The 24,251-nt window shown below is 39.3% G+C and overlaps 1 protein-coding gene and 1 long non-coding RNA gene across 11 annotated transcripts in view; one reads left to right on the forward strand and one right to left on the reverse strand.

Annotated features, from left to right (window-relative positions):
* Positions 1-24,251, forward strand: part of LOC138756681 (AT-rich interactive domain-containing protein 3A-like) — a 612,036-nt gene that overhangs the window by 149,008 nt on the left and 438,777 nt on the right.
* The window catches only part of LOC138757181 (uncharacterized), a 115,371-nt gene that overhangs the window by 46,806 nt on the left and 44,314 nt on the right, over positions 1-24,251 (reverse strand). For 3 of the 10 annotated variants that reach the window (XR_011353400.1, XR_011353403.1, XR_011353393.1), the window contains one exon: positions 382-650. The exons of 6 other annotated variants lie outside the window; for them this stretch is intronic. This is a non-coding gene — a long non-coding RNA (uncharacterized lncRNA). Of the gene's footprint in view, positions 1-381; positions 651-11,372; positions 11,543-24,251 lie in introns of those variants that run through there. One more of the 10 variants, XR_011353397.1, reaches the window with a different exon arrangement.

The following is a 24,251-nucleotide window of genomic DNA, read 5'->3' on the forward strand; positions in this document are numbered from 1 at the left end:
TTATTTCGGATGCTGAGAAGGACCTAACACAGGAGTTGCATTACTGAAGTGATTTTGCATGAAATTTGAACCCTTGAAACATTGCTGAGGGATTGGATGGAATAGAATGTAGAATGAGTGTTAATGAGTTCTTTATGGTCAGCAAGGACTTGGTGGACTAAGGTGCCTGTATCCATGCTGTTGGATTCTTTCGGTTTTTAGTTCTTTTCAGATTCAAGGGAATATCAATTAAAAAGTTAGAAGCATAATTTTAATTGTTCTCACAAATTCACCTGATTCTTACATTTAATTGTTTAAAAATTGAGAAATCTAGGTGAGTAGCCCAGAATCTGATAAAATTAAAATCTGTGGGAGGTGGCCAGATACACTTTGATTTTAGAGTGAAGAGTTTGGAGGGCAGTTTATTAGAAATTAAACAGAAGAATTAAGGATGACATGATCACTATTTCAGCGCCAGCTACACGGGTTCAAATCAGGCGCTGTCTGTATGGAGTTTGTACTTCTCCCTGTATCTGCATGAGTATCCTGTGGGTGCTCTGGCTTCCTCTCATGTTCCAAAGACGTACGGGTTTAGCAGGTTAATGGTTCACATTGGTGTAGTCGTGTGGTCCAGGACTTGGGCCGGAAGAGCCTGATACCCTGGTCTTTCTCTAAATTAAAAAAATAAATTAAGAGAGTAACATAGAAAAGCTATGGCAGATTATTGATGCAAATAGAGACAGAATAGGTTACAGATGAGAATTAGGAATAGAACCTGATGATGAAACATTACTGGAATAAATCCATCATTTCTCAGGAAAGAATTTTCAGATCTCAGTGCATTTTTAAGATAACTTCACATTTAGTTTACCTTTATTGCTTTTACATTTATCAAGATTTATTGGCAACAAGCAATATTTTACAGCATTATAATTATCAGTTATAAAAGTTAATGATTATGGTTTTAAACTGTGCTGAGGTTGTGTATATCAAGTGGTTTATAATCCGGGCAAACACAATAAGACGATGGATAATAAACCTTGGGAAATTTTACCCGGGTTTATTTGGTAAAGTTACCTCTTTTTCCTGTCTGGGTGCAGTGAGTGTATAATGCATCAGGTTCATACGTGTATTTCCAGGACAAGACCTGACTCAATGTTCGTGTGCCTTACAAATTCTGTGAATGCTTGGAGGAAGTAGAGATAATCTGCTGCATCTTAAAGCTTGCTACTTGTACAGAAAAAGTGGCCACCTATCTTGCTCATGTTGCTTGTGGGTTGAAACTGAAGAGGTTCTCAAAACAGATTATTGAAGAGTCAACAAGATAGGTTAACTCACACTGTGATACCTTACAAGGACAGAACATTGCCACTCCGACAGATCTAACTTCAGGAGCAGTGATAATATGAGACATTATAGTCAATGCTGCAGGAATGGAGAGCCACTCACATTCACTATATAAGATCCAGTGGGCAGCATAGTGGTTCATCTAGTAGAGCTGCAGCCTCACAGCCCCAGTGTTGCAGGATCTAACCTGACCTTGATGCTGTGTCTGTGGAGTTCTTCGTGTAACTTTGTGGGTTTCCTCAGTGTGGTGAACTGTAGGTTTCTCCCCATTCTGTGACTGTACCTGTGGCCCCTCTCTCTTTTAATCTTGCATAAATCCTCTAACACCTTGACCCTTCCCCAGAAAGCCCTGATCACGGCTCAAGGTGAGGCCCCTGTTCATTGTGAATAAAAGCCTGTAAATCAGTCTCAGCCTCTCGAGTTATTTTCTGCGTGTCACTCAGGATGATCCATCTCAAGGACTTTCAGGTTGGTGGGTTAATTGGCTTCTGTAAATTGTTCATAGTGTGTGGTTGACTGGTGGAATCTGGGGAGAGTTGATGGAATAAAATGGGATGAGTACAAATGGTTAGCTTTGGCTTGGTAGGCCATACGGACTATTTCTGAGCTATATGATTGACTCAGATGATAGAGGGTAAACACCTTAGAAATATTTGAAAAGTTGTTATATCCTGCAAAGAAAATACTTCTGTAGGAAATGATCTTAATCCATAAATATTTTTCATGATAAAAGGTTAAGATGCAACAGCTACAGACATCAATAACTACCATGATTTTCAGTTGCAAAAGTCAGTGGAAGTCTCTGATCCAAAGATGTATGGGGTTAGTAGATGAATTCATCAAGTGGGTGTAATTGAGTGACATGGCCATGTGGACCTGAAGGGCCTATTACCATGCCAAATTTCTGAATTAAATAAAAAAATAAATTTGGGGTGTTTATCTGTGATCACCCTCATTCTTCTAAACTCATGAGATTATTAGTCTCTTGTGCTTAATCTTTGTTTAGAGGACAAATCCACCATCCCAGCAATATATCTGGTGAACTTTCACAGTACTCCTTCTATCACAAGTGCATTCTTTGGAATGGAGACCTGACCTACCCCAGTATTTTAAATGTGGCTCATCAGGGCTGCATACAATTGTAGCAAGACATTCAGACTCAAATTCTTTTTTAACAATCATAATGGTTCATCATGTTGCGTGTATAATGGATGGTGAGGCAGCACTTGGAGTATAGTGTACAATTCTGGTCTCTCCATTCCAGGAAGGATATGGAGGTTTTGGAATGGGTACAGAAGAAATTTACTGGCACATTGCCTGGATTAGAGGGTCTGAGCTCTCTGTGGAGGTGTGACAAACTTGAACTGTTTTTCCTGGAGTGTCAGTGGCTGAGGGGAGACCTGTTAGAAGTTTATAAATTTACAAGGAACATTGGTAGAGAAGACAGAATCTTTTTGTTGGTGTAAAAATAACACATACTAGGGGACATGCAGTTAAGGTGAAGGGAAGAGTGGAAGTTTAAAAGAGATGTGCTGGGTATGGTTTTTTTTACACAGAGAGTGGTAGGTGCTTGGTGTAGTGGTGGAAGCAGGTACAATAGTGATGTTGAAGAGGCTTCTGGATGGACCAAAGAATATGGAGGGAAAGGAGGGATATATATCATGAACAAATGGCAGAGAGTTAATTTAACTTAGGTATAGACAATATGGGCCAAAGTGCCTATTCCTGTATTGTCTGGTTTAATGTTCTGTGTTCTCTATGCAATGGCCTGATGACTTTCCTTCATATATGAGCAAATGCTCAGTAAATTGTTTGATAATAAACATTAAGGATTTCTACTTCTGGATATAGTTAGGCAAAGAATGTACTGAGTTTACCCACTTTTGCAGCCTGGTTGCAGGGGATATTTGATTCAGTTCTCTTACACTTGTGTTTCCTAGATGATGTATGACACAGTGCTTATTGTAAAAGGTGTCAAGAGGGATTAAAAATGCAATGTCACCCTTAAAAGCTCATTATTGTTACAGTAAACCTGAACATAGAACATGGAATGTGGAACATAGAACATACAACTGCATTGCAAGAACAGGTGCTTCAGTCCACCATATCTGACCATGATGCAATTTGAACAGCACATCTGTCTGCATGTGGTCTACATCCCCTCCATTCCCTGCCTATTCATGTGTCTGTCCAAATGCCTCTTAAACATTACTTTTGTATCTGCTTCCACCATTTCCTCCGGTAATGTCTTCCAGGCACCTACAGTTTCTTGTGTAAAACCCTGCCTCATAAATCTTTAACTCTTCCTCTCTCTCCTTAAAGCTATTCTCTTTTGTATTTAACATTTTCAGACTAATAATTATCTTTGCCTTTCATATTTTTATATATTTCCAGCCTTTCAACCGTAAAAGCTCCAGAGAAAACAACCCAAGTGTTGCCCATCCTATTATAGCGAATACTGTTTAATCTAGGTAACATGCTGGTGAGCCTCTTCTCATCTGCACAAAGTTTTGCTGTAATACAGCAACCAGAATGGCACACAACACTCCAGATGTAGCCTGACCAATGTTCCACAGAGCCTTACTTGATGCTTGATCTGTACTTAATCATGGAGAGGGTTGGGCAGAGATATAGCATAGGAGGATGGAGAGGGACAGTTGTAATCAATGGTGATTCTTGTTTTATACTTCCCTGATCCAAGGATATTGGCATAAGGGACATCCAAAATCCTGATCAATGTTGGTTTGAAGCAAGGCAATAAATGTTAGTGGCTGTGGAGAATCAAGAATGTCCCTGTTTCTGATCTTCTTCCAGTGATTCCTAGGAATAGGTCTTGGATCAAGATAGAGGTGGATTTGATTGTTTGATTTGATTGAACATTTTAAAATATTCAGTAAAAAGTATAAAATAATAAAAAATATAGCAGATTCATCATACTTCAGAAGATAGTGCTCTCAAAACCAACTGATGTTGGTCAAGCAGTTTGCAAGCATGGTCAAAATTTGCATGTTGGTACTTAATTGAGGTACTTGAGGACTCCCAGCATCCAATAAGCTATCCCTATTTCAGACAATGAAGCAAAATGAATGATTTGATGACATCTTAGAAACAATGAACAATGAATTAAGATAAACAAGAGAGACACTAGATGCTGGAAAACTGGAACAACACATAAAATGGTGGAGGAACTCAGCCTGCAAAGCAGGATCCATAGGAGGCAAAAGATAGTTGTTAATCTGATACCTTCTCTGGTAGGTTGTTTTACATCAATGCACTGAGCTTATCATTGAAGTTGCAATATATAATGTTTACATAAGCAATAAAAAAGTTCAATAAGTTTACATCTTGAAGTTCTCCATCAAATTCTCAATGGCATTATATTATGTCTTGAAATAGAACCTCGAATGTTAATTGCTGCAGGTTCATCTTTGAATGCTCTAGAATTTCTTTAGCAACTGTTTCAGCTGCCATTGTATGATAAACTGAGAACAAACACACCAAACTTCCAGATTGTGCTGATGCCTGGAACCTACTGAAGGTTAGACTGCCAGAAACAGGTTCGGTCCCTGGACTCAAAGGTAACCCCGGAGCTGAACACCCATATGCACTTTGTATTAAAGCTCTCAGCATTAAGCATTAAGCTAGCCACATCTGATGGCACAGTCACTGATTCATTTGTCCCAACTAATGTAGGATGTTGAGGTCTGAGATTATTTTTTAAAACTTAATCATCAATATTGATGTTTATAATTATTTTCTATAACAAATACATTTTAACAAAATTATTTTTTTGAATGATCTAAAAATGACTTTTACATAATAATGTAAATAATAATTTGACATAATCATGTGATTAGCTGTGATGCTTTGAAAAATCTGTAAAGGCCTTTGGCATTGAGAGCATAAACACATTCTGCAAGTGGAACTCAGTGGGGTCCAGCAGCATAGGGAGAGAAAAAGAGTGGTCGATGTTTCAAGTCAAAGCCCTTTAGTTGAAGATTCATTATCTCCCACTGAAGCTGCTCAACCAGCAGCTTGTGTTTAGCCTCAGATTCTAGTGTCTTTCCAGAAATCCGGCATGGTGGTTATGCTGCCTGAGACCCACTTGTCACTCACACCTCCTGGATGTGAATGTAAAGAGCTTGAACTGTGATTTTACCTTTTGTATATATTTTTTATTATGAACAAAGTTTATGTTTGAGGAGACCAATCACGCTGTTGAATGTGGATGGCAAAATCCTCTGCAAACTGGGTCAAGTTTGCTCTTGGACAGGTGATCCAATGTGAATGTATAGGTTGAACCATAGGATGAATTGAAGAGCTGTGCTCTGTGATTTTACCTTTTGTATTTTTTATTATGAATGAAGTTTATTTTTGAAATACAGAAAAATCAACATCCAGATTTGCAGATGGTAACCCAATAGATAATTGACAGTGCATCTATCATACATGACCTCTTGCCTTTCCCTGTGGTGCAATCACAATGGTCATGGGAACAGAAGGGGAGTTGTGGGGGGGGGGGGGGTAGTCACAGTGGAAGAACAAATTTATGTTTCACAACTAAATTCAGAACTTGCATGCCTATATTGGGTAGTTAAAGACAAATGCGATAAAAGTGCATAAAATATCTTGGGTTGATCAGTGTTCCCTGTGTTTGATGTTGTTTATCTTTCAATGACATTGCGATCAACAGCAAAGCCAACTCATAAAACATTCAGGATTCTGTAACTGACTTCCCAATAGACAACTGGTTGTGAAAACCTGAGTGGAAGAAGAATGATTCAGACATAAAACAGATTTTTTTCCTCTTTCTTTCTTTACATCTTTCCAGGGCTTTTGAAGAGTTTTTGTGGAATCAGGAGCCAAATATGATGTCAAAGTTCTGAATGGTCTGGGTCTATCAAATAAGAAACTAAATGACATCTCAAGTGACTTAGAATTATAGAGAAACATAGTCTTCACTTGAATTAAATTGTTACTGTCACATGTGCAGTGAAAAGTTTTAATTTGCATGCTATCCAGGCAAGTTAACCATTACTAATGTACTCCCAGTAGTGCATTAATGAAACAAAAGTGCAGGGCATAGTGTTACTGTAAGTCAAAGCTTTACCTTATCAAGGTAAAGTGCAAGTTTATAACCATATAACCACTTACAGCACAGAACAGGCCAGTTCAGCCCTACAAGTCCATGCCGTAACAAATTCCCACCCTCCTAGTCCCACTGACCAGCACCCGGTCCATACCCCTCCAGTCCTCTCCTCTCCATGTAACGATCCAGTCTATCCATGTAGCCAATGATCCCGCCTTGACCACGTCTGCCGGAAGCTCATTCCACATCCCTACCACCCTTTGCGTAAAGAAATTTCCCCTCATGTTCCCTTTATAATTTTCCCCTTCAGTCTTAAACCATGCCCTCTAGTTTGAATCTCCCCCACTCTTAATTGAAAAAGCCTATCCACATTTACTCTGTCTGTCCCTTTTAAAATCTTAAACACCTCTATCAAGTCCCCCCTCAATCTTCTACGCTCCAGAGAAAAAAGCCCTAGTCTGCACAACCTTTCCCTGTAACTCAAACCTTGAAGTCCTGTCAACATTCTTGTGAACCTTCTCTGTATTCTCTCTATTTTGTTTATATCTTTCCTATAATTTGGTGACCAAAACTGTACACGGTACTCCAAATTTGGCCTCACCAATGCCTTGTACAATTTCATCATAACCTCCCTACTCTTGAATTCAATACTCCGATTTATGAAGGCCAACATTCCAAATGCCTTCTTCACCACACCATCTACCTGAGTATCAGCCTTGAGGGTACTATTTACCTTCACTCCTAAATCCCTTTGTTGCTCTGCACATTTTAATGCATATGACCTATTTAGATTTGCCTTTCCAAAATGTAACACCTCACACTTATCTGTATTAAATTCCATCAGCCATTTCTCAGCCCACACCTCCAGCCTTCCTAAATCACCTTTTAATCTATGGTAATCTTCCTCACTGTCCACAACACCACCAATCTTTGTATCATCCGCAATCTTGCTTATCCAATTCTCCACCCCTACTTCCAGATCGTTAATATATATAACAAATAATAGTGGACCCAGGACCGATCCCTGAGGAACTCCACTAGTCACCAGCCTCCAATTGGACAAACAATTTTCTACCACTACTCTCTGACACCTCCCATCCAACCATTGCTGAATCCATTTCACTACCTCCTTATTTATACCTAATGCCTCCACCGTTTTTCCTAAACTCCTGGGGGGAACTTTGTCAAAAGCTTTACTAAAGTCTAAATAGACAACATCCACAGCTTTCCCTTCATCAACCTTTTTTGTAACCCCCTCGAAAAACTCAATCAGGTTTGTCAAGCATGATCTACCCCTGACAAAACCATGCTGATTACTCCCTATCAATCCCTGTACCTCCAAATATTTGTAAATACCATCCCTCAGAACACTTTCCATCAACTTACCCACCACAGACGTCAGACACACAGGCCTATAATTCCCAGGTTTACATTTGGACCCTTTCTTAAACAGCGGAACCACATGCACCACTCTCCAATACTTTGGCACTACCCCCGTGACCAGTGACATCCTAAATATCTCTGTTAATGGCCCCACTATCTGTCCACAAGCCTCCCTAAGTGTCCTTGGGAATATTTTGTCCGGTCCCGGAGATTTATCCACCTTTACAGGGAGACATTCAGTTAAAATAGTGCAGGGACATTTTTGCGACTCATAATAGTAGGAAAACAGTTCTTGAATCTCGAGGTTCATGTTTCCAAATGAGTATCTTCATGGAAGGGGAGAAAAGATGGTGTGCCCAGAAGGTGAGGTGGGGGATTGGATCCTTTAATATATCAGCTCCTTTTTTGAGATAACCAGAGGCATGTACGGAGTCGATAGAATGAAGGTTTTTTGGCGTGACGGTCAGAGCTGTGTTTACAACTCTCTGCAGTTTCTTGAGACCTTGGGCAGAATAGTTCCTGTACCAAGCTGAGAAACATCCAGATAGTATCCTTTCAGTGAGGCATGTGTAAAAAAATTGCCAAGAGACATCAGGGACTTGCGGAATTTCCTGAGGCATTTGAGAAAGTAGACTTGATAGCAAGGAAACTGGCCCATTGTCCCAGTGAGTCAGCATTGATAATTAAGCATCAATTTAAACCCATTCCAATCTCATTTTCCTCTTCAATTTCTGATTAACCCTCCTGATTTCTACCATTCACCTATACACTAGACACAATTAATCTTATAACCTGCACATTTTTGGTTGGGGAAGGAAACTGGAGCACTCAAAGGGGACTCATGTGGTCAGAGGCAGAATGTGCAAATTCCAAACAGATGGCACCCAAGGTCAGAGTTGAATGTGGGTGCGGTAACTATTAAACAACAACTCTACTCTCTGTACCATTCCAACTTGCACGACATATCTGTTTCAAACATTAAAAAGAATACTAAGTGGCATTTGCAAAGTCTTGCTTGAAGCATTATGGACATAGAAGTACAGATATGGTTATGAAAAGTTCAGATGATTACATTCACCTATACACTAGGCACAATTAATCTTATAACCTGCACATTTTTGGTTGGGGAAGGAAGCTGGAGCACTCAAAGGGGACTCATGTGGTCAGAGGCAGAATGTGCAAATTCCAAACAGATGGCACCCAAGGTCAGGGTTGAATGTGGGTGCGGTAACTATTAAACAACAACTCTACTCTCTGTACCATTCCAACTTGCACGACATATCTGTTTCAAACATTAAAAAGAATACTAAGTGGCATTTGCAAAGTCTTGCTTGAAGCATTATGGACATAGAAGTACAGATATGGTTATGAAAAGTTCAGATGATTACATTGCTGTTCCATCTTCTGCTGGCATGTTATGTGACTCTAATCTTAATAAGAGATACAGGGGCTCAATTTAATCAATCAGACTATGGATAATCCTGACACTCCTCATTATATGACCACAATTGCTGCTTGTCTAATTTAATCTTTTCTCTGTGGCGATTCCCTAACTCTGCGTATTAGCTTTCATCCAAACTTCATTGGAAAAAAAAAGATAATTTATATCACTTCAGTCCCACACCCCATCAGCACAGCGGCCTCCTGTACCACAAAGAAGGCTCGCCAGCGGCTATACTTTGTGAGTGTTTGAGGAGATTTGGTGTGTCACCGAAGACTCTCGTAAACTTCTACAGGTGTACTGAGGAGAGCATTCTGGCTGGTTGCATCACTGCCTGATATGGAGACGCCAACTCTCAGGAGAATAATAGACATGAGAGAGTTGTTAACTCGGCCTGTGACATCACAGGCTCCAAACTTCACTCCGTTGAGGACAGCTGCATGAGGCAGTGTCTTAAAAAAAACACCCTCTATCCTCAAAGACCCTCACCACCCAGGCCATGCCCTCTTCACTCTTGCTATCATCTTTAGGTACTGGAGCCTAAAGATGAGCACTCAGAAACAGAAGGACAGCTTCTTTCCCCCCCGCCCCCCCCACCCGCCACCAGATTCCTGAATAATCAATGAAACAAAGACACTGACTCACTTTTCATGCGCAATAATTTTTAAATTTTTTTTGTAAGTAATGTTGTAAGATGATTAGAATATAAATGTTTACACTACGATACTGCTGTAAAACACCAAATTTCATAACTTGTTCATGACAATGAATTTCAATTCTCCTCCCACCTGTATCCACCTATGACCTGTCTTTGTTCCTTCCCTTTCCCCACCCACCTTTTATTTAGGTATCTGCTGATTTTCGACACTGGTGTAAAAGTGCTTAGGCCCAAAATGCCTTTTGCTTTTCTATAGATGCTCTGACTTTCTCCATCACTTCTGTGTATCACATTTAGTCATTGCAAATTTGTAACTTACTGTGAGAGTCTTTCTGACTAATTGCCATAACTCCTACAACAAATTAGCAAAGACCCCAGATATATGCTTCTTCAGCAATTCCATTCATGTTTCAATAAATTATGACAGCTATCAGGCCAACTCTGAAGGAAACCCTGGATTGAAGTTTAAAATGAGTTACACAGCTGGAAAAAAAGTCAGGTGGGAATAATATCAAATCTTGGAAATGAAGTTCATCTGAAGGAGTGCTTCTCAATTCTGATCTCAGTTGTAATGTAGGACAAGTAGCAACTGCCGAGCTCCACTAACGGGATTTTGATCATCATCAGATCATTTATTTATCGCGGAACTTGGGCACTTCCTTTTTCCGTCGTGCAGATCAGATTGAGACTCAGTCAATATCACATTCCATACGACATGTCCAAATCCCCAGAATAAGAACTTGGGCACTTCCTTTTTCTGTCGTGCAGATCAGACTGAGACTCAGTCAATATCACATTCCATACGACATGTCCAAATTCCCAGAATAAGATTGAACATGTAACCTACTAACTTAGATGGCAGAGAGCCACCTCCAAGCCCCCCCCCATGCAATTATAATCAGTTCGATTTTAGTGTATCCATTTATTGCGCAGGACATTAATGGCAGCCATTAAAGGTACCTATGATAGAGCAACAGCGGTTGATATAGTTGATAGCTATTTAAAACCCTTCTAATACCTTTCATGATCTCAGGATACCTCAAAGTAGTTTCGTAACCTTGTGAAGTACTTAACTAATGTAGCCACTGTTCTAATAGAGAGACATGGAACAAATATTCTGAGTTTAGCCATTTCCCACAAATAGTCTTCTGATAATTACCAAATGATCTCTTTTAGACATTGTGCTTGAATGTAAATGTTAGAATTTAGACAATACTGATCTGAAGAATGAGACTGAAGACTAATGCTGAAAAATGATCTTACTGTGTGTGTGTGTGTGTGTGTGTGTGTGTGTGTGTGTGTGTGTGTGTGTGTGTGTGTGTGTGTGTGTGTGTGTGTAAGTGTGTGTGTGTGTGTGTGTATACACATACACACATTGTGATCTATTGGGCTGGAGAGTCCACAATGTAATGTCAAGACAGTGTTCAGTTCATCTAAAAGATTTATTTCAATGACAATATAAATGTGTTCTCTTATAAATAAATATCTACTCTGTTTCAATACATTCATGAAGGTATTGTTTCACTTATCACCTGCTGTCCGGACACCACCTTCGCTGCATGGCTTACAATTGTTCAAAAACTGTCAATACTGTTGACAGCTAGCATTGGAGAATAACTGCTACCTTTCCATTAAAACCCACACACTGAAAGATAAGTTAAAGAATAGTTAGAAATAGTTACTATTTTATGAAAAAATGATCAATTGAAAGATTATTTGATTAAACAAAGCTTCTGACAAAGCTTCTATGTTAACAGGTACCAAACACTTTATTGTAAAGGTATAGCAACATATTTTGCCTCCACAATTAATCCTTTGCAATTAGTGGAATAGATTTCAATGGCAGAGTGGAAAGTACTGACACAAGAATGTCGTGTGTTTAGCAGCACGAACCAGCAGTGAACTTTGAGGTATGTATTGCCTGACCTCCAGACATTCATCCATTTTCAGTGAATTATTATTTGTGTAAAGAATTGCAGCATTCAGAGAATTCTGTAAGAATCTGCATTTTAGCACATCTGTTAAACTGCAACAGGGCTTCCAACCATCTGTTAAACTGCAACTGGGCTTCCAACCCAGCAACAGCCTGACATTTGATAAAATGGATGCACGCTACATCTGGGATGTGTCACGAATATGCTTAGATCAGTTTATTATGCAGCTATTTATTTATCTGTAAACTCTAATTCCTCTTGTGGATTATCATACAAGCCAAAATTAAAATCTAAAGTTATCGCTTCAGCTTCCTTCGTATTTTGTGGCAGTCACTAATGAATTAATTAACTATAAAAAAAACAGGAGGGAGCAACATGTCCTCAATTGTACATTTCAATACTTCTGTAGGTTGCTGTAAGAAAGATTTGTATTTGAGCAGTGCATTTCATGATCCAGGATATGACAAGGTACTTTGCAAGTGGTTACATATTTTAAATGTACATGACTTCTTTGGGCGGCATGGTTGGTATAGCTGTCAATGCCTTGACAGCGCCAGCGATCAGGACCGGGATGCAAATCCCACACTGTCTGCAAGGAGTTTGTACATTCTCCTTGTGACTGCGTGGGTTTTCCCCGGGCGTTTGGATTTCCTCCCACTGTTCGAAATGTACCAGGGCTGTAGGTTATTTGGGTGTAAATTAGGCACCACGGGCTCGTGGGCCAAAATGGCCTGTTACCGTGCGGTATGCCTAAATTTAAATTTAAATTATTTTTTTTTAAATTTAAAAAAAATGTTCCAGGCCTGACAAGGAAGTTACAAACATCATTTTCTCATTAATTCACGAACTTCTGATTTGATGATTTTGTAGAGGTAGGATATTTTAATTCCAAACCTGACTTTTACTCAAAGAAAATCTCTTCTAAATAATGACTTTTCTCTGGATGAAAATAAGTGAAAAAAGTGTTTCAAGATTCAAGATTCCGATTCCGATTATTGTTAAGCACAATTTGGAGTTAACAGAGGAAAATGGAATGTGAATTGACAAAATGATAGAAGTGTAGAATTTAAGACAGTAGCATCCTTTCAATGCTTTACCCCACCTCCCTGGAATATTTTATAGGAAAGTATTATTGCCATGCTCTTATCACACTCTTCTGGAATATCTTACAGAGAAGTATTATCACGCTATTACCACACCATCCTGGAATATCTCATAGAAAAGCATTCTTACTGCGCTGTTACCACACCCCTCTGGAACATCTCAATGCAGTTTTAGAAATGATACATTCACTAACTCAGTGCTCACAGCAAGAGTGTTAAATTTGTTTTTTTTTAGGGTGTTTATTCTGGCAAAATGTTGGCCAGAATTCCTGACAACATGCCCACCATACCTTATAAACAGTGTTTTAGATTAATATATTTTCTGAATATCGAGTTCCTATCAATGCTATAATCAATCTAGACAAAGCATTAAAGTCAATGAGCAAAACAAAAGGGTCAGTGAAGTAGAGGATAAATTTTTAAAAAATTGTGACTTTTAATCAACTAGTTCATTAGGAAATAATACAGTGCATTAGTTTTGAATAAGCATATCCCTTTTATCAGTGGCATGGTATTGAAAACATAAGATCTTCAGAAATATGGGCTGGAGTAGGCCATCTGGCCCATTGAGCCTGGTTCACCATTCTATGAGATCATGGCTGATTTGATGATAGGCTCATTTCCACCTACCTGCCTTTCCCCCATACCCCTTAATTCTCTTACTATGTAAAAATCTATCAAATCTTGTCTGAAATATATTTGCTGAGGGACCCTCCATTTTAATGGGCAAATTCAGTAGATTCATCACCCTCTGGAAAAAGCAATTCCTCCTCATCTCCAGTCTAAATCTACCACTCTGAATCTTGAAGCTATATCCCCTAGTTCTAGTCTCCCCACCAATGGAAACAACTCACCTAACTCTTATCTTAGCAATGCTCTTTCATAATTTTAGACATTTCTATAAGATCCACTCAATTTTTCTAAATTCTAGTGAGTACAGTCCCAGGTGACTCAATCTCTCCGCATAGGCCAACCCCCTCATCTCTGGAATCAACCTGGTGAACCTCCTCTGCACCATCTCCAAAGCCAGAACATTCTTCCTCGAGTAAGGAGACCAGAAATGAACACATAACTCTAGATGCAGCCTCACAGTTCCTTGTACAGTTGCAGCATAACTTTGCTGGTCCCAAATTCAAACCCTCGAGCAATGAAGGCTAACATTCTATTTTCCTTCTTGATTGGCTGGTGCACCTGCATATCAACCTTTTGTGATTCATGTGCAAGCACTCCCAAGTCCTTTTGCACGGCAGCCTGCTGCATTGCTTGCCATTTCAATAACAATCTAATATTCCAATTTTCCTTCCAAAGCAAATAACCTCACATTTACGAACATTGTATTCCATCTCCCAGAATGTTTGCTAATTCACTTAACCTATCTATATCTCTCAGTAGACTCTCCATATCCTTGGCACAATTTGCTTTTCCACTCAATGTAATGACATCAGCAAACTTAGATACACTACACTCTTTCCCCTCTTCCAGATCATTAATGCATATTGTGAACATTCGTGGGTTCAGCAACGACTCCTGCGGCACCCCCTCACCACTGATTGCCAACCAGATAAACAACCCTGTATCCCAACTCTCTGTTCTCTATTGGTTAACCAATCCTCTATCCATGCTAATACATTATCCTCAACTCTATGCATCCTTATGTACGAGTCTTTTATGTGGCACCCTATCAAACACCTTCTGAAAATCCAAGTAAACATTGTCCATCTGCTCCCCTCTAGCTACCACACTCTCAAAGAACTCCAGAAAATTTGTCAAACAGGACCTGCATTTGCTGATGTATTTGCTGATGGATCCATTTCGTTCCAAATGTCTCGCTACTTTTTCTTTAATGATAGCTTCCCAACCACAGATGTTAAATTTAGTGGCCCTTAGTTCCGTTCTTTTTGCCTACATTCTTAGTGGCATGACATTCACCATCTTCCAATTTGCCAGGACTTACCCGGAGTCCAGAGAATTTTGGTAAATTATCACCAAAGCCTCTACTATAATCTCTGCTTTCTTTTTTCAGTATGTTGGAATGCATTAAAGCTGAAGAACAAAATGAGTTTAGAGAGATACCAATTTCTCACTGATGTCAATTTAAAGGTTAAAATAAATTGGATCTATTCACAAGGATTAATATAAATGTTCACATTAATTTTGTGTCAGGAATCACAAGGTACGGTGATTGGCATTTAATGATGTTTGGGAATTATTTGCACACGACGTAACAAATGCTAATTATGTTGGATTAAACTGGATATATCAGAGTTTGTTAAAAATTAAGCACAGGATTAATGAATTACATCACGTACAAGCTCCACAAGTTAGCGCTTGGATGCAAAAGATTTCAGTCATTAAGTTCACCTGAATAAAAGTAGCTGGTACGTGACTATATTAAATACAAAATCACATCTAAGGTTACAGGTGAAATAGTACTGCAAGAGCATAAATATTTTGTTTCAGTTTAATAATTTATAAAGCAGCTTTATGTTGCACTAGCCTCCCTTTCATCCATTTTTTTTCTCTCCTTTCTAATTGGTGCAATGATTTCTTCTAGTCCACTCTGGAATATTTCTGATATCAACACCATCATCTTTAACTCATATATGCCTAGATATTGAAAGTCATTTGACATATAACAGAATATTACAGCACAGAACAGGCCCTTCAGCCCACAATGATGTGCCAACCTATGTAAACCTCTTCGAAAACAATATTTTATATAAAAGGATTTATTTGACTGATGCTAGAACATGTGCCCATCACACCAACCATCAGGGCAAATGATAGAATTCTGGGGAGTGTTGTAGAACAAAGAGACTTGTGGGTACTGATACATAGTTCTATGAAAATGACAACACAGGTAGACAGGGTGGTGAGGAAGGCATTTGACAAAGTCAGTGCTTTTTTGAGTGCAGGAGCAGGGAAGTCTTATTATAAATGCACAATATGTTGAGGAGACTGTACTTGGAGTATTGTGTACAGTTTTGGTCACCCAGCTAATGGAAAAATATTAAATATGAAGCATTGGTTACCCAGCAATAGGAAAGATCCTTTAGCTTGAAAGAGTACAGAAAAAAATGACAGGAATGCTACTGGAACTAGTCAGCTCTAATTTTAAGGATGAGGAACTTTTCTCCTGGAGGGTAGAAGGAAAAACTTTTAGAGATTTATAATATCATGGTGATGGGCGGGGTGGGGCATAGATAAGGTAAAAAGTTGTGGTCTTTTTCCCAGGGTAGGGGAATCTAAAACTAGATTTAAAGAGAGGGGGGAAAAAATTAAAAGGGACCCAAGGGACATCCTCTTTGCTCAGAAGGTGTTGAGTACGTGGAATGAGCTGCGAGGGAAAAATTGTGACATTCAAGAGATATTTAGATGGATATATGGATAGGAAAGGTTGAGAGGGATTGGGCTGAAAGTAGGCAAAAGGGACTAACTTGGTCAAGACAGCCAGGTTGGGTTGAAGGGCTTATTTCCATGCTGTAACATTCTAAGATTGTGTTTCTCAACCATTCTCTCTTCTCAACCATGTAGTGGATGTTTGAATTGTGGCTGACAGCATCCTGGGTAGCTGACTTAGAATAACTCTGGGATCAAACCTAAGTACTCCCTGGTTTGTGCAGATTGCTTCCATCTAAACTGAAACAAAAATATCCATTACTGAAATTGTCAAGCGCTGAAAATAATGATACATTGGATCTAAGGCTTTGTTATTTGATATGTAAGCTTATATCCAGCATGATGTAATATTGGGACACGTAGACTTGGATGTTATCAGGATAAAAACCATTTCGCCTTTTCCTACTTTTTTCGAACATAGAAGAATCTAAGCCAGTCATAAAACAATACCATCCTCCACTAATTCCTTCCTGTAAGATTCCCATCATCTTCTCCCAGATTCAACCAGACATTCTCAACCTTTTTTTTTGGTTATGGCCTTAGGACTCAAAGTTTATGGGCCCCCTTCCCCGTGAAGCAGTCAAGTTGTGGTTTCTTTGGTACTTCTCACTTTCCAACAACATTAAAAAAAACATTGAAAATACTAATATTATGTGGTGAAAAGAAGGCATGACTCTTATTTAAATGTAATGTGGCCCGTAGTTGGGGGGGTGGGGTGAAGGGGGAGAGCCCCTGTTGAGAATGGCTGGCCAGCACATTTGAGGCCATTTGAAGCGGTCAATTATCAAACAAATGCACACGTCTTCGGAATGTAGGAAGATGCAGAGGACCTGGGGAAACCCACATGGTGACAAGGTTAACCTGCAAACTATACATGGGTAACTCTGCAGTTTAGGATTGAAGCTGGGTCATGGAACTACGAGGCAGCACTTCTACCAACTTGATATGACCGGACCTTAACCAGGAAAGTACTTAAGAGCACTTTATTATTTGGGCAATAAAACATAACACACGTTTAGCTTCTCCATGGTGAAAATCTAAAAAAATGATAACCGGATTTGCAACGAGCTCACCCAGTAAGAGATTGGGTGTATTAGATTCCATGGTTAGCATAGCAGGTAGTGCAACACTACTACAAGCCCAGTGACCCAGGTTTGACCTGTTTATTTCTTCCACCAGAGTACAAGACTATACAATTTCTGACATTATATTTCTTTTGCCACTTCTCTGCCCATCCTCCTGATCTGTCTAAGACAGGGGTTCCTAACTTTTTTGTTCCTCTGTACCCCTTGGGAATTTTTATAGGTTCCCGTGTACCCCTAAAAATTAAGGATAAAAAAAAAGACATTGTGCAATCTGACTGCCGATTGCAACACCATGTATTGTACAGTAGTGGTTATTCTCTCAGACCCAAATGTATCCCCTGAAAAGTGCAAGTGTGCCTCTGGGGGTACATGTACCCCAAGTTGGGAACTCCTGGTCTAAGTCCTTCTGTAGCTTCCCTGTATCCTCATCACTACCTGTTCCTTTACTACCTTCCTATCATACGCAAGCTTGGCCACAACGCCATTCATTCGATCATCTAAATCATTGATCTATGACATAAAAAGATCCAGCCCAACAGCATCCTCTGTGGAACACCACTAGTAACTGGCAGCCAACCAGAATATGATCCCTGTAATCTGACTCTCTGCTTCCTGCCAATCAGCCAATGCTCTACCCACACTGGCTTGTTTCCTGTTATGCTATGGACTCTTATCTTAACTAGTCTCACATGTGGCACATTGTCAAATGCCTTCTGAAAATCCAAGAACACAACATCAACTGCATCTCCCTTATCCAGCCTGCATGTCACTTCTTCAAAGGATTCCAATAGGTTTGTCAAGCAAGAATTTCCCTTAAGGAAGCCAATCTGGTTGTGCCCTATTTTGTCATATGTCTCCAAATACTCAGTAACCTCATCTTTGAATTCCTCCCCCCTTTCAAAATGTACTGGGGTTGAAGGTTAATTGGGGTATTTGGGCAACACAGCCTCATGGGGTGGAAGGGCCTTGTCACCGTGCTGTGTGTCTAAATTTAAATTTAAATTTAAAATATTCTACATCACCAGATTTTGCTTTTCTTTAGTTTCAAATGTAAGTTTCAACCTATTTTTATATTTGCTATGACACAGTGAGAGGTCATTTAGCCTAATAATTCTAGGCTAGTTGAGCAAGCAACCCCATCAATCCCACTTATCTATTCTCTCTTATTATCATATCAACTTTCTCTCCCAGTAAGGCTAATCAGTTTGCCCACTAACAAGATCTTGGAATATGGAAGGAAATACCAACAGGTCAGGATGGAACTCAGGTCACCAGACATGTAAAGCAGCAGCATAATTTGCTAACTCACTGTAAGACAGATATGCTGCCTGGCTAACCTCCCATTAGATGTGCTGGATTAAAACCACTTGCAATAAATAGAGGTTCAATCCAAGATTCATCAATCAGATAAGGAAACAAGCAGATTGAATGTTGATGTTAAAATTAGATGAGATGAAGAGCTAGATACAAGACAAAAGAAACATTTTCCTCTGTTACAGTGAGATTCTCCATTTATTGTAGAGATATGAAGTCTCAACTACAAAACCAAAAAGTTGATGCACCAGTGGACTCCTTCACTTTTTATCTTGAGTCATCAGGAACATACCTATCCCTTCACATTCAGCAGATGTAGTAATTGTATTCAGATGGAAGTATAATTTAACTACTGCCTGTTGGAAACCTGTACCTGCACCTGTCTCAGAAATATTGAAACACCTAAGGCACCAGATTCTGTAAAGAAATAGCACAGGATACCAGGTTCCATATACTTGGAACTGTGTAAGCCCAACATCTACCTTAAATGCATGATCTCACCATCACACACAGATATTAAGCTGAAAATTGAACATATTTTACCAACAAGGACTCCCTGGGATATGACTGCAGAATAATTGGTTGTTAAATCTACGCTGTATGGAAGTGCAAATCATTTGAAAATCGTTTTCATGACTAGAAGCCATGAAGGCACTATTCATGCTGTGAGCTGATAACAAAGAGGCCACATAGCTCATTTTAATTGATCACAGGGTTGCATTTTGGTTTAACTAACCTGTACTATACACTATCTGATTTTCTAACACTTTTTATTTGGGGTGTTTTGCTGTGCAATAGACAAGCAATTTTAGGCTGTGGAAAAGCAATGTAGCATCAGAGTTCTTGCAAAAATGTAACCTGATCCATTTAGGATCCTTCAATCAAGTATGATGTACCAGTTATCAGAGAACTACTGCAAGGAGTTCTCCAGAAGGGCTTCTATCGTTGCTGGAATGAGAAGAATGTGATGTGAAGCGAAGATAGGTTATAAGATTTAGATGCAGGCACTCTTAAATTCTTCTTGATTTGACCTTAGGCCATGAGAAGCCTGACAAAATGTTCGATCATTTGAATCAGAAAGGTAGAATATTACAGTCTTTTTGCATTCCACAATTTATTTTTCCCTGCCCAATTGCATCTTTCTCCCAGTGTGATATTGATCATAACATTCTGATCATAACTGCTTAAATATGACTGGCATTTAGCATTCTTACAGACAACAATATCCAACATGGTTGTGTTTCCTCTCTTCAGCCTAGGATAGTGAATTTCTAAACATTTTTGTGGGAGAATTTAAACATTCTGGCACATTAGCTGCACATTGACAGAGAGACCATATTTATCTCTTCTCCTCCCACTAGAAGCACTTGGGTCCTTCTCCTGGAAAAAAGCATCTCTTGAGTTATATGTGGATTCATAGCTGTGAATTCATAACTACATCTTTCAATAGCACCGGCGCAATCTTGAATTTACATCTATCATTTTTGTTCTCAAATCCACCACAGCCTTGCACCTCCTTGAAACAAAATCTCCTCTTGCCTTCAAAACCTCCAATATGCATTTCCATATTTAATTGCTCAGCTATTTAGCAAGTGAGCTTTCAGCTGCTAAAATTTCAAGCATTAGAATCATCTTCTAAAACAGGGGTGGCAACCCTTTACCATGTGTGGGCTGGATGGTGTGAACATGGCAGGCTGCACTGATGCCACCATAAATTAAATACTGAAATGCAGATATTATGTAATTTAAGTTTTCAATGGTCTCTGCTGGAAGTACGATAATTTATCAGAAACAATCCACAGAAAATGTTTCAGCAATGAGATCAACCGTATTCCTTCCAGAAAACTAAGATGATGCAAAACTCTAATTGATTAGCTCCTCCCACTCAGGTTTGCACATGACTCAGCAGGCTGAGAGATTGGCGTTCATGGAAAAATGTCCTTCTATTTCTCCAAGTGTTTTTTCTGATACTTTGCAAGAATTAAAACTACATTTAGCTGCATTTTTGTGAAAGAAAATGAAAACAATCATTTTATCCGTAAACTCCACGTTAAATTTCATGTTTTTTTTCCAACTTTTGGACTTTCCCACAACTACTACTTGTCAGTCATCCCCCAGATCTTGAGGCAAGCCCCCACCTTAAGTTGAACGGTGTCATCCCTTGGAGACTACTTTGTGCACTGACCTTGTTCTTTTTAAGATGGACCTCGCACTATGTTTTCGTGGATTTAAGTATAATAAAGGTGATTAGTTGGGGGTTTGAATTGTCGACATTTGATGTCATGCATTTTCCCCAGCCTTTAATTTGCTCCAGTGAAGAGACTTTATGTTTGAGATGGTATTTGGGGTGTTTATCTTTTCCCCACACCAACATCCTCATATTAAGGTGAGCTCACAGCTACACAACGATCAGCCAGGCCCTCCCTCCCTTGCCCACAGCTTGCATGCATTCTTCCTCCCTGCTCAGCCCCACCTTTCAGGCAGTGGCAGGAGTAGCAATAACATCCACTTGCCAGGATATTCTGGCGCAACATGCACTGCTTGTTCCTCTTCATCCCCGCCCCACTTCTTGCTGGTGTTCATGGTTGTGCTTCCCATGATATTTACCAGTGGCTGGAGTGACAAAGGTTGGCTCCTTGCCTTGGACTTCTGCCCTTGTTGACAGAAGCATCGCACATCCCTTGGATCGAAGGGGCTGACCGCAAAGGGAGGAAACTACCGAGTTGCCTCCCACTGCAAGTTCCATGGTGCTTGTTTAAACCAACATGGGCTTCAGCGATCATTTATGTTGAGTCACTTAATTCCCCCACAAGAGTGTCTCATGCCCCCTGCTCTGGTCCACACCAACTGGACAACTTCATGCCACTGAGATGTTTATTAATATCTCCTCGCCCTGCACACGTGAGATCGCGGGATGGATACATTTGAATCACGGACTGTAGGATGCCCACCCCTGTTCCAGAACCTCTGCTTCTCACCCATTTCTTCCCCTTCAATACCCTCCTTAAAATTTTTCATTTTGACCAAGCTTTTTGTCTTTTCCCCTAATCTTTCCCTATGTGGGATCTTTTCCATGTTTTATAAACAAATTGTTGTCACATGCAGTGAAGAATGTGTTAATTGGTTATATTTAGAAACCGATAATAAATGATAATTTGTCATTTTTAATATTTCCTTAACCTCAGAAAATATTTTAGATAAAGTAGAAAGTTTATTGATCGAGAAATTTGGTTTTGCGCATTTTTGTTGAACTGCAAAATAGAGCAGAATTGGGATATCCTTGCTTTTTTTTAGGCTTTCAAGGTGTTCAAATCTGAGCACTACAATTAAACTGGTAGCTGACAATATTTGTTTGCTGAGTTATAGAAGGCAATACAGCAAAGATTTTTTATCATGAGTCTATCATGAAGAAGAACAAGAAGGGTCAGTTCATTTCATCTTCTTCTCATTTTGTCATTTTCGGTGGTGGAGGTCCGCGGTAGGACTTCTCTATTGTGTTCCATGTACGGTTCCCAAATTTGTTCGAATATTGTGATGTTATTTCTTAAATTATATGTTATTTTTTCCAATGGAATACATTTATTCATTTCTATGTACCATTGCTGTATTCTCAGGCTATCTTCTGATTTCCAGGTTGACATAATACATTTTTTTGCTACAGCTAAGGCTATCATAATAAATCTTTTTTGTGCTTCATCCAAATCGAGTCCAAGTTCTTTACTTCTTATATTACTTAGAAGAAAGATCTCTGGATTTTTTGGTATGTTGCTTTTTGTGATTTTATTTAAAAAAAGTAGAAGACACAAATTTTTTGTTTATTTTCATTGTGTGAGGACATTGTTTAATGGGTTTAATGTATCATATATGTTGAACATTGAGTGGGTGGGGAGGGGGTGAAGGAGGGAGGGAAGGGAGGGGGAAAAGGGGAGAAAATGACACTATATTCAAGAGAGAAATGTTTGTGTGTATTTTGGTCAGTATGGTTCATAGTGTGAAAAATAAAAAAAATTAAAAAAAAGAACAAGAAGGGAGAAGTCAATTGGGGAAAGTGGCACAGTTAACATAGTTATGGAGAGAATAGGAAAGGGGTTGGAAATGCCTCCGATGAATGGAACAGAACTGTTGTTTCTTGTGTTCCGCATGACTAAAACCACGGAGGCATCTGCATCTTGGAGATATCAGAGCACAAATGATGTGAACTGTGTGCATCACAGCTGGCAGTGATATTTTCAGAGCATTGCAATAGCTGGGGGTGGGAGTGGGGGAACATACAGTCTAATTAAATCATGTCCCAGTGGGGAGAGTTTGCACTTTTATTCCAATATCTGTTGGTAAGCAATTAGTGGATTCTGGGTGTGATGCATTTGATGACATCAGGTGCGTGAAATTCAGTGGTTAAATGACACTCATATTAGGGAAATCGTAACCCAGTGCCTACATGATTTTCCCAATGGGTGGAACTTCATTAGGAATTAGTGCAAGTTCTTCAAGACTTAACATAGAGTGTAGAACATTACAGTATAGTACAGGCCTTTTGGCCCTCAATGTTGTGCTGACCTATATATTCCTACCAAAAAAAAATCTAAACCCTCCATAACCCTCTATTCTTCTTTCATTAATGTGCCTAACTGAGAGTCTCTTAAATTTTTCTAATTTCTCTACCACCATCACTGGCAAGGCATTCCCGGCATCCACAACTCTCTGTATAAAAAAAAAGTTACTCCTGATGTCTCCCCTGAACTTGCCTCCCTTCACTTTGTAGGGATGTCTGCTATTCCTGCCCTGGGTAACAGGTGCTGGCTGTCCACTTTATCTATGCCTCTCAGAATCTTGTAGACCTCTATTAAGACTCCTCTCATCCTTCTTCCAAAGAGAAAAGTCCCAGCTCAGATAACCTTGCCTCATAAAACTTGTTTTCCAATCCAGGCAACATGGTAAATCTCTTCTGCCCTCTCTCCATAGCTTCCACATCCTTCCTATAATGAGGTGACCATAACTCTTAAGTATGGCCTCCCTCACCTTGTGAAACAATTTTGCATGATTTACATATTTAAAAATAGTTGTAATTGGGTCCATTTTTTAAGTTGTTGTATCATTTCAGAGTCAAATTAAGATCAGTTGCCTCTCCCAACTTGGCATATTTATCAGTTCTAACTCTTCTGTAAATGTAATCAGAAATGCTGATTGCACACCATAAATATGAGAGGAGAATGGACTTAATTTGAGTTAAATTTTTGTTTGACAGCACAGCGCATTAGTTCTTAAACTATCAATGTATATCAGGTCCTCCATCTCGTGTGTGCCTGTCACACTGCAGATATCAGGCTTCAGGGTGTAAAAGTTGATTTTCAGTAAGTGATTTGCAAGTGTCTGCATACCTCTCCTACCATCAGCAATTAACCTCCAATCAACAGCCTTTAGCCTTGTCAGCTTAAGAGTTTTAAAGTTCTCAGCATTGGAATAAGATACTCCATTGTGCAATTCTGAACTATCTGTTTTTTTATTGTAGTCATTGTGAC

Source organism: Narcine bancroftii, chromosome 3 (assembly GCF_036971445.1).
Source record: "Narcine bancroftii isolate sNarBan1 chromosome 3, sNarBan1.hap1, whole genome shotgun sequence".
Taxonomy (NCBI): Eukaryota; Metazoa; Chordata; class Chondrichthyes; order Torpediniformes; family Narcinidae; genus Narcine; species Narcine bancroftii.